We start from the raw sequence: 12560 nt of genomic DNA, 5'->3' as shown, positions 1-12560 counted from the left end.
GGTGGGTATAGATATGACCCCTTCATCGCATTGTGGTGTACCTTTAATCCATGTTCCAGTTGCGAATTTATTTTTCTAAGGGGAAATTGAGTCTTTTTTCCTCAACCTAATTCATAAAAACACGAATTAAAATATCGGTTAGGACATTATATGCCCATTTTCCTAATTTTCTCTCAAAAAACAAACCCTAATCATCCCCCAAGTTTATCAATTTCATTCCTTTATCTCCAAGGAAATCAAGAATTCAAGTTTCCTAATCCAAGAACTTTCAAGAAAAGCATCACGATTGTGTTTCTCTTTAAAGCTTAAGGATTTAAGTTATGTGTGATATTCATCCATGGTCCCTTTTTACTAATAGAGTCCAAAAATCCTCTTTTGATATCAAATTAAGAGTTTTTACATATTTATGATGAATTATATTCATGAAGTTGCTATTGATTTTGATTTCAAGTTATGCTATAAGTGTTTCTCGATGGAATGAGCCCTTATATGATTTATGTATTGAAATACTCATGTTAAATCCCTAATTCATGATTTTAGTATTGTAACTATGTTTACAATCACATGTTTTATCCATTCCCATGCTTAAATTCATGACTCTCATGTGTTTGATGAAATATCTAAATGTTGGGTTTTGAGCAATGATCCTTTATTATGATTTTAAAGCTTCATAGGTCCTTGTTATTATTATTTTATTCAGTGCTGGAGGATTATGAACACCCTATACTTAGCTGTTTACATAATTTCAATATCTTTAGAATGATTTCAGATAAACCATGAGCGTTGTCATTCAGTTAATTATCATAGTCAGTTATTTAATTAGTCTTAGTTCAATTTAGTAATCAATGTCATTTAGTTGGGAGTAGGATTTATCACCGAGTGAATCCAGGAATGGGGGCTCTCCTGCCAGTAGAGGGTGTGACCTTTATTAGCAGTCCCTTAGTTCCAGTTAGAGATATCAACCTGCCAGTTGAGGGTTGATAAAGTGTTGACCTGCCAGTTGAGGGTAACGCATATCTTATTAGAGCACCTGTCAGATGAGGGTGACTCAGTAGTCCTTCAGAACATTAGTTTAGTAGGCCCACACAGCTAGCATTAGTATCCGTGGCACGGTACTGACACCTTTCTAACTGGGGTTAGGTGTTAGACCCCACTTAGCTCAGATTGGGGCATGCCGGTTAGATGATACTTCCCATAGTCTCAGTTCAGTATTCAGTACAGAATTCAGTTCAGGTTTGCTTGACCATAGCATACAATTCATCAGTTATTTACTTACCAAATTTCAGTATTTTTGTTTACAAACTATTTTAGTATCATGTTATATGCTTGGTCATGCATTCTCAGACTTTACAGCTTTCATGTATTTATGCATCAGTTATCTCATACTATTCAGTCAGTTATTATTTCATGCACATGAACTTATACATTTCAACCTAACCTTATCTCATATACTAGTATATTCAAAGTACTGATCACATACTTTTCTTCGTGCTATGATGTCCTATATCATAAGTTTGGATGCTCAATTTCCTGATCGTGCTTAGACAGTTTAGCTTATCAGTAGCAGTATTTATGGTAAGTCCTCATATGTCGAGGACTTGTTATGTTATTACAGTGTTTTTGCATTTCTTTTCAGTTAGTTTTGTTTGAACTTAGTTGGGGCACGTCCCATCAAATCTTCAGTCAGTTTAGAAGCTTTCAGATATTTTTAGTCATTCAGACAGTTAGTCAGTTTAATAGTTGTTTGATTATTCTTTTTAGTGAGTCATCAAACATTCAAACTTATAAATTAAATTGTATTTTCAATATTTGAACCTTATGGCTTATTTAAGGTGTTTTTACACATGTTTATTATCAGTATATTATTCAGTTCTCACAGCAGGTATCATCCCATGGGTTAGCTTATGGTCACTTGTGATCGTAAGCACCATTATCACGACTAGGAGGTAGCCTCGAGTCATGACAAAACTTGGTATTAGTGCCTAAGGTTTTATAGTGTTTGATAGAGTCTAAAAGTAGCATTGAGTAGAGTTTTGTGCATGGGTGTGAAGCGCACCACCCTTATGTACAAGATGCTACAAGATGTTTTAAGAAAAGTTCCTTTATTTCAGTATTCATGTTGTGCAAATAAGCATGAGCTTTATTTAAACTTTCTTTCTAATACATCCTTTATCCCATTATAGAAAAATACCTCCCAGAAAGAATAACGGAAGAAGAAATGGGAACCAGCCCACACCTCCGCCTATTCAGGAAAATCCCCTAAATAAGCATGTCTCTCATACCAAATTTAAAGCTGCCTTCACTACCTTAGCTCATTTAGTAACTGCTCAGAATAATCAGCAGGCTGTTTTCCCAGCTAATCTAGTGGCGAATATAGCTGCAGCTAAAATTTGAGACTTCACCTGAATGAATCCCCCTTTGTTTTCGGGACCCAAATCTGAGGAAGATCCACAGGAGTTTCTTGATATGGTTCAGAAAATGACTGATATCATGGGTGTCACTTCGATTGAGAGTGTAGAGTTGGCTACATATCAGTTACATGATGTAGCTCATACGTGGTTTAAGCAATAAAAAGGATAAGGGCACTGAGGCAGGGCCTGTAGAGTGGGAGGAGTTTTCCATGACCTTTTAGACATGTTCTTTCCTTTGGATTTGAGAGAAGCTAAGGTTATCGAGTTTATTAATTTAAAGCATGGTAATATGAGTGTGAAGGACTATTTACTTTTGTTTACTCAGTTGGCAAGGTATGTTTCTTCGATGTTGGCTGATAATCGGTCTAGAATGAATAAGTTTGTTTCTAGTGTAGCTGATAGTGTGGTCAATAAGTGTAGGACTGCTATGTTGATTAAGGAGATGGACATATCTAGTCTTATGGTCCATGCTCAACAAATTGAGGAACAAAAGCTTAAGGAAAAAGAGAGAGAGAGAATAAGAGGGCCAGAACAAGTAGCTTTAATTTTTCTCAACCTAGGTCAGAGGGTGGTAACCATTCTCAGTTCTGTTAGAAGTTTTTAATCCCAACTCTATCTTTAGCTAGTGCGCCAATGCCAAAGTTTAGGAATGACAGTTGGGATAGAGCACCAGGCTTCAATTCCTAGGGTAGTATGAACAATAGTCGTACTAATCCTCTTTTCTAGAAATATGGTAGGAATCACCAGGGTGTGTATAGAGCTGGTAGTGATGTGTGTTTTGGGTGTGTCAAGCCAAGGTACAGAGTCAAAAATTGCCCAAAGAGTGGTCAGCAGGTCAGTCTAGTCGTCCTTCAATTCTATTTGATTGCCTGACTCAGCAGGGTGCCACGTCTAGTGCAACCAGTGGTCAGCGCTAGAATAGATTTTATGCACTCCAGTCCCACTATGATCAGGAAAGCTCTCCTGATGTGGTTATGGGTACGTTATAGGTCTTTCATCTTCATATCTATGCTTTGTTAGATCCCGAAGCTTCATTTTCTTTTGTAACCCCCTATATTGCAGTCAATTTTGGTATCAGTCCTGAATATTTAGCAAAACCCTTCTCAGTGTCTACTTCAGTAGGTGTTTCTATTGTATCTAGGAATGTATACAGGAACTGTCCGATCATAATATCTCAGAAAGTTACCTTAGTTGACCTTGTAGAGTAAGAGATGACTGATTTTGATAGCATTCTCGTTATGGATTAGCTCCACTCATATTATGCCTCAGTTGATTGCAGAAATAGAGTCGTTCAATTTCATTTTTCTAATGAACCAATTATTGAATGGAGGGGTAGCACTTCAGCACTTAGGAGGCCAATTGTGTCATATCTTAAGGCAAGAAAAATGATATCTAATGGGTGCATGCACCATTTTGTTCGAGTCAAAGACTCTAGTTCTGAGACTCCAAGTCTCGAGTCAATTTTAATAGTAAGAGAATTTCCAGATGTGTTCCCTGAAGACCTTTTCGGAGTTTCTCCCGAAAGGGACATGGACTTTGAAATAGATCTTCTTCTAGATACCTAACCTATCTCTATTTCACCCTATAGAATGGATTTAGTTGAGCTCAAAGATTTAAAAGAACAGTTTAAAGATCTCTTAGATAAGGGATTCATCAGGCCTAGTGTTTTTCCATGGGGCACATCAGTCTTTTTCATGCATATGAAAGAGGGTTCTCTCAAAATGTGCATCGATTACTGTCAGTTGAACAAAGTTACAGTTAAGAATAAGTATCCACTCCCCAGGATTGATGACTTGTTCGACCAACTTCAGGGAGTAAGATATTTCTTTAATATAGACCTCAGATCTAGCTATCATCATCTTAGAGTCAGAGAATGTGATATTCCAAAAATAGCTTTCAGAACTCGGTATAGTCACTTCAAATTCCTAGTTATGTCTTTTGGCCTAATGAATGCCCCAACAACTTTCATGGACTTGATGAACAGAGTGTTCAAGTAGTACTTGGATATATTTTTCATAGTATTTATTGATGATATTCTTATCTACTCTCGTAGTGAAAATGATTATGCAGGCCATCTCAAAATTGTATTGCAGACTCTTCAAACTCATCAATTATTTTCCAAATTTAGTACGTGCGAGTTTTGGTTGAGATTAGTAGCTTTTCTTGGCAATATTATTTCTGGTGATGGCATTAGAGTTGACCCTTAAAAGACTGAAGCAGTGAGAAATTAGCCCAGACTCATTCCTCCGTCAGATATCATGATTTTTTTGGGTTTGGCTGGCTATTATAGATGGTTCATTGAAGGGTTTTCATCTATTGTATCCCTCATGTCTTGATTGACTCAGAAGAAAGTCAAGTTTCAGTGGTCAGATTCTTGCGAGAAGAGTTTTTAGGAGTTGAAGACTCGATTCACCTCAGCCCCAGTTTTGACTTTGCCAAATTGTTCAGATAGGTTTGTTATTTACTGTGATACTTCCAGAGTTGGCCTTGGTTGTGTGTTCATGTAGATAGGTAAGGTCATAGCCTATGCCTCTAGATAGATTAAACCCCATGAAAAGAATTACCCTACTCATGATCTTGAGTTAGTAGCTGTTGTTTTTGCCTTGAAAATTTAGAGAAATTATCTTTATGAGGTTCATGTTGATGTGGTCATGGATCATAAAAGTTTGTAGTATGTATTCTCACAGAAATATTTAAATCTTCATCAAACAAGGTGGTTAGAGTTGTTGAAATATTATGATATGAGTATGTTGTATCATCCGAGAAAGGCCAATGTAGTAGTAGATTCCTTTATTAGATTGTCTATGGGTAGTGTTGCTTATGTTGAGAATGATAAGAAAAGGTTACTTCAGGAGATTTACCAGTTTGCTAGATTAGGTGTTAGGTTGGTTGATTCAGCCGAGGGTAGTGTATGGATTCAGAATAGTTCAAAATCTTCTTTGGTTATTGAAGTGAAGGAGAAACAAGATAGGGATTCTAGTTTAGTTAAGTTGAAGGAATTAGTTAAAGATCATAAAGTAGAGGTTTTCTCCCAAGGGGGAGATGGTGTGTTACATTGTTAGGGTAGACTGTGTGTGCCGTGTGTAGATGGTTTAAGACAGTGAATCCTTGTAGAAATACATGGTATGTGTTATTCTATATACCCAGGAGCCACTAAGATGTACCATGATTTGTGAGAAATCTATTGGTGGAGTGGTATGAAGAGGGATATTGCAGAGTTTATAGCTAAGTGTTCTAACTTTCAGCAGGTTAAAGTTGAACACCAGAGGCCTAGTAGTACAATGCAGGAGTTCAACATTCCTACTTGGAAGTGGGAAGAGGTGAACATAGATTTTGTAATGGGCTCACCTCGTTCGCGTTGTCAGCATGATTTGATATGGGTTATTGTAGATAGAATGACCAAATTAACCCATTTCTTGCCAGTTCATACATTTTATTCATCCGAGGATTATGCCAAGCTCTATATTATAGAGTTGGTTAGGTTGCATGAAGTCCCGTTGTCTATCATTTCAGCTAGAGGTACTTAGTTTACCTCTTACTTTTAGGAAGGCTTTTCAGAAGGGTTTTGGTACCCATGTTCGTCTCAGTACAACTTTTTATCCTTAGACAGATGGTTAGGCAGAGAGAACTATTCCGACCTTAGAGTACATATTGAGAGCATGTGTTATTGGCTTTAAAGAAAGTTGGGATAATCACTTACCTTTGATCAAGTTTGCCAACAATAACAGTTATCACTCCAGTATTCAGATGGCTCCATTTGAGGCTTTCTATGAGAGAAGATATAGATCTCTTATTAGTTGGTTTGAGGTAGGTGAGGTTGCATTGATAGGTCCTGATTCAGTGTTTGATGCGATAGGGAAAGTTTAGTTAATCAAGAAGAGACTTAAGACAACCCAAAGCCATTAGAAATCTTATACAAATATGAGGAGGAGAGACCTTGAGTTTTAGATTGGTGATTCAGTTTATTCAAAAATCTAGCCCTTAAACGGGGTGATAAGATTTGACAAAAAGGGGAAATTCAGTCCCCGATATGTTGGCCCTTATAAAATTTTGAGTTATTTTGGGAAGGTAACTTACGATTTTAAGTTGCCTACAGATTTGGCATAAGTATATCCAGTGTTTCATGTTTCTTTGTTAAAGAAGTGTATTGGTGATCCAGCTGTTGTAGTTTCTTTAGAAAACACAGATGTTCGGGATAGCCTTTCTTATGAAGAAATCTCAGTCGAGATCCTTGATCGTCAGATTCGTAGACTAAGGAACAAAGAAGTTCCTTTGGTAGTTCTTTGGTGGAATCAATCCATTGAGAGAGCCACTTGGGAAGCAAAAACAGATATGCGTACTAAGTACCCTCATCTTTTCTGCGTAAACTCAAACTCAGCTTAAGATAATAGTTCTCCTTAGATTATCTCTTTTCCATTCTCAGTTCTAGCTATATATAACCATTCTCATGTCTTTGCATGCATTCGCGAATTCAGTTCAGTCATGTATCATGTTTTAGGCTCAGTCATGTAATCATGTTTTCAGTTATGCATATTCAGTATGTGATTTCAGTTTCCCCAATATTCTCAACTTAATCAGTCTCATTCAAGGATGAATGTTCTCAAGGGAGAGATATTGTAATACCCCATACTTTTCTTAGCTTAGTTCAGCTCCTAGTTGCATGTATAAGAGGCTTACAACCTAAAAATTTCACTAAGTGTTGGGGACTTAGTCATATTTTTGGCCTCTTAACTTCAAGGATTTTTAAATGAGTCTTCTCAACCCTGAGACGTAAGTTTTTTAGTTAATTCATAATCAGGGGTGTAAGAATCATGTCTTGGGGAAGTTTTGGATTTTTTGGATGAGGATTGGTTCATGTTTGGATTTTGATTCCAGAACCTCACCGCGCTAGTGACGTGTTGCGGTGGGATATAGATGAGCCATTCATCGCATCACAGTGTACCTTTAATCCACATTTCAGTTGCGAATTTAATTCTCTGAGGGGCAATTGAGTCTTTTTCCCTCAATTCAGTTCATAAAAACATGATTTAAAATGTCGGTTAGGACATTGTATGCCCATTTTTCCCAATTTCCTCTCAAAAAACAAACCCTAATCATCCCCTAAGTTCATCAATTTCATTTCTTTCTCTCCACGAAAACCAAAAATTCAAGTTTCCTAATTCAAGAAATTTCAAGAAAAGCATGAAAGATTGTGTTTCTCTTTCAAGCTTAAGGAAATAAAGTATGTGTGATGTTCATCCATGGGCCCTTTTCACCCATGGAGTCCAAGAATCCCCTTTTGATATCAAATTAAGAGTTTTGACATGTTTATGATGAATTGTCTCAATGAAGTTGTTATTGATTTTTATTTCAAGTTATGTTACAAGTGTTTCTTGATGTAATGAGCCCTTATATGATTTGAGTATTGAAATCCTCATGTTAAATCCCTAATTCATGGTTTTAGTATTGTAACTATGTTTTCAATTACATATTTTACCCATTCCCATTCTTATATTCATGACTCCCATGTGTTTGATGAAATGTCTAAATGTTGGGTTTTGAGCAATGATCTTTTATTATGGTTTTTAAAGATTTATAGGTCCTTATTATTATTTTCATTCAGTGATGGAGGGTTATGAACACCCTATACTTAGTTTTTTTTATATAATTTCAATATCTTCAGAATGGTTTCAGATAAAACATGAGCGTTGTCATTCAGTTAGTTATCATGATCAGTTGTTTGCTCAGTTAATCTTAGTTCAGTTCAGTAATCAGTGTCATTCAGTTGAGAGTAGGATTTAGCACCGAGCAAACCCAGGGATGGTGGCTTACCTGCTAGTAAATGGTGTGACCCTTAGTAGTAGTCCCTTAGTTCCAGAACTACATAGCCAGAGTAGGTTAGAGATATCAACCTTCCAATTGAGGTTTGATAAAGTGTTTACCTGCTAGTTGAGGGTAGCACATATCTCATTAGAGAACCTGTCAGATGAGGGTGACTCATTAGTCCTTCAGGACATTAGTTTAGTGGATCCACACAGCCAGCTTAGTACCTGTGGCACGGTACTGACACCCTTTCAACTTGAGTTACAGGTTGGACCCTACTTAGCTTAGATTAGGGCATGTCGGTTAGATAATACCTCCCACAGTCTTAGTTCAGTATTCAGTACAGAATTTAATTCAGTTTTTCTTGACCATAGCATATAATTCATCAGTTATTCAGTTACCAGATTTCAGTATTTTAGTTTACAGACTATTTCAGTATCACGCTATATGCTTGGTCATGCATTCTTAGATTTTATAGCTTTCACGTATTTATGTATCAGTTATCTCATGCTATTCAATCAGTCATTATTTCATTTACATAAACCTATGCATTTCAGCCTAACCTTATCTCATATACCAGTATATTCAAAGTACCGATAACATACTTTTCTTAGTGCTATGATGTCTTATATCATAGGTTCAAATGCTCAATTTCTTGACCACGCTTAGACAATTCATCTTATTAGCAGCAGTAGTTGTGGTGAGTCCTCATATGTCGAGAACCTGTTATGTTATTTCAGTGTTTTTACATTTCTTTTCAGTTAGTTCAATTTGGAGTTAGTTGGGGCATGTCACATCAACTTTTCAACCAGTTTAGAGGCTTTCAGATGTTTTCAGTCATTCAAAAAGTTAGTTTATTAGTTATTTGATCATTCTTTTCAGTGAGTCATCGGATGTTCAGACTTATGAATTAAATCGTATTTTCAATATTCGAACCTTATGGCTTATTTTAGTTGTTTCTGTGCATGTTCATTATCAGTATATTATTCAGTACTCGTAGCAGGTACCACCCCATGGGTTAGCTTTTAGTCACTTGTGACCGTAAGAACCATTGTTGTGACTAGGGGATAGCCTCGGTTCATGACACCTCCTGACGATGGACCGAAAAATGATGGTGTATATAAAAAGTGGAAGAAGAATAATGCGAAGCCGGAGTTCATCTTGAAGAGATCCATATCCTCCAGCTTATTAAATCATATTATAAGGTACAAATCAGCCCATGAAATATGGAGGATCCTCGATCAATTATTCAGCAAGAAGAATGAAGCTCGGATACAGATATTGGAGAATGAATTGGCCAACTCCAACCAAGGTAATTTTTCTATGCCGAGTATTTCTTAAGGATTAAGAATTTTTGTGCTGAGATCTCTTTATCAAATCCAGATGAGGCTATCTCCAAAGCACAAATAAGAAGAAATATTATTCGTGATTTGAAATCAGAATATATTTCCTTTGTGACATCGATTCAAGGATGGGCTCAACAACCATTCTTGGAGGAGTTTGAAAATTTATTATCATAACAGGAGTTACTAGCTAAATAAATGGCTGGAATATCAATCAACAAAGGTAAAGAAATGCTCTTGTTGCTGGTAAGAGGAATTTTAAAGGAAAAACAGCAAGAGATATGCCCCATTCTCGATCCACAAGTAGTTCAAGATTACCTGGAAAGAAGGAAGAGATTTTTAATAATTATAGTAAGAAGCCTCTCAGATGTTATCAGTGTGGAAAAGCAGGACACATAAAAAGATATTGTCGAGCTACGAAGAGCAACATGACTCAAATTGATAAAGTTGTTGAAGAATAAGAAGGGTAGGAAAGATGCATAGCAGCTGAGAGTCGAGTAATAGATGCCTCGGCTTCCATATGTTCGAAAAGAGATTGGATTAGGCGTAATACAACTCATCATGTGGCGAAGGAAAGCAATGATAATAAGTGAAATTTTTTTGAAAATGTTCAGACAGGTGACACGGTAGCTACTATTAAGCAAATAAAAAAAATAGATCCTATCTGAATATGAAAGATATTGAAATAGAACCTGAGCAGGCAATGTCTGTAACTATACATGTCAGTGGTGACTGTCATGCCCTGTTTTCGCAAGGTTAAACAAAACATGACTTACAAACTCTAAAAGAATTAAAATTTGTACAGTATCGCCACCTAATTTTTAAAGGAAAATAAGGAAACCTATTTATATTTATTAACATGTATGACAAATATTTTTTAGTCCGCGAAAATCAATTTAAGATTCTAGGTAAGGGTTTAAATTATTCCAAAGGAAAGTGATTAGGAACCCTTCAGAATCCACAAATGTGGTACCCGGCTAGACTAAATTTATCAAAGAGGGAGGAGGTAAAAATAATTCTTTTAAAAAATGTAAATATTTAAAATAATATGAAAAATGTATGTATATTAAGCATATGAATAAAACCTATTGTTATGAAAATATGTAAAGAGTATGTATAATAATGTATAGATTACTACCTACTTGACCGAAGTTACGGAGAGAAAAATAAAGATTTTAGTTGAAAGAAAAACTATACAATGTTTATGATGTAAATATGTGAGTTAATTGATCAATTTAATTTGTTAGTGTAAACAACCTAAGTTTTCCTAAACATGTTTTAATAAATATGTAAGTAAAGAATGTCCCTTCCCGACACCCCAAAAAGTAAAGTTTTTATTATGTTTAATGAGTACAATTATAAAAAAAATACAAATATAAAATTCTCCTTTGAATGTTATTTTCGACAAGCATTTCCGAGAACTTGTACAAACACGTTAGTAGTTAAAATAAATTAAGAACAATGTATATGCATATATGTACATAAATAGAATTTTTGTTAAAGAGCTGGCTCGGATTAAGTTTTAGATACGTCATGACTAAGAAGTGGTTGCTTGATTTATCGACCATCCTAAATCGTCTTGCCAAGATACGACTTGTAAAACCCTTTGTGTTATCATGATGTTGTAAAAATTTTGTTATCGCCCGAGTTAATTTATTTTTGTTACGTATTTGTATACTTAATTTTCTTCTTTTATTTGGGGAGGTCTCGAAAATCGATGGAGAATTTTTTTCATCGATCATGTATTTATTTTGATATAAAATAATAAATTTGAGAAAGAAAAATTCGTCATTTGTAATGGGGTGGCCTCAAAAATCTGATGGAGAGATATTGTCATCGGCTAATATTAGTGTAGTATATTCCTATTATCGGTGCAAACAAGTGTGAGGGACAAAATTGTCCAAGAGAATTGGGAAGGAGCAGTAAACAATCAGAGAAGTAAACAATAATTCAAATTATGACAAAAACAAAGCAGCAAAAGAGACAGTTATGGTCAATCCCGGATAGATCTGGAGTATACACTGCTACTTCAAACGGCAAAAAAACGACAGAGCAACGTACTTTCCGGCCAAGTTCACTGGAGTTCATGAGGTTTGCCAGAAAAATTCACTTCCTGTCATATTTATGAAACTAAAAATCAACAAGCATATTAACGTATACAACAAGAAAACGCAGTGACCAAAGTGGTGTTGCTTCAACGACTATCACTGGAGCAACGTCAAAAATAAAACAGCCCAAACAGCTTTAAAAAATAATAATAATTTTTTTTTCTTTTTTAAACAGAAATGGAGGTAAAGGGAGGTGATACACTGGTGGTGGTTGGTGGTGCTCGTCGGTCATCACTTCCGGCGAGACATCGGAAAAAGAAGAAAGAGGGAGAGGTATGTGGTGTGCTTGGCGGCTGGATAGCCTATCGGTGACCAATTTCGACGCGACGAAAAAGGGGAAGGGAAGAGGGGCATCACTGGTTGAGGAGAAGGAGGAGAAGAAGAAGAACAGACGACAACATTAGACAAAAACTTGACCGGACGTTCTCTCTTCCATACAATGTGTTGTGCTTCTGCGGAACTCGACGACGACAACGCCATTGCCACTTCAATCGGAAACCCTAATTCTCAAATTCAGAATAGTATCTTCTCTTTTACTTGTTACTTTTTTTGGAAAAATAACATAAATATACACCTTTACTTAGAATATTTACATAATTTCTATCTATTTTTGAAAAATTAAAAAAGAATGACCTACTTTCTTTTTTAGTCCGTTTAAAAATTAATGAACCCTTTTGTTTTTTGACAATATTTTAATTTCAACTTTACATGTGGCATGTTTAAGAACACAAGATTGAAGGATATTTAGATACATTTGACACCACTTTAATTTAGGACCACAAGAATAAAAAATCTTCTTTATTTTCTTAAACTCGGTGTCAAGTCAAACTAGGTCATTCTTTTTGAAATGGAGGAAGTGATAATTTGGAGAATCCAATACCAAAAACAAAACAGAA

The sequence above is a fragment of the Capsicum annuum genome, chromosome 4 (assembly GCF_002878395.1).
Source record: "Capsicum annuum cultivar UCD-10X-F1 chromosome 4, UCD10Xv1.1, whole genome shotgun sequence".
Classification (NCBI taxonomy): domain Eukaryota; kingdom Viridiplantae; phylum Streptophyta; class Magnoliopsida; order Solanales; family Solanaceae; genus Capsicum; species Capsicum annuum.
Note: the sequence above shows the minus strand (reverse complement) of the source record.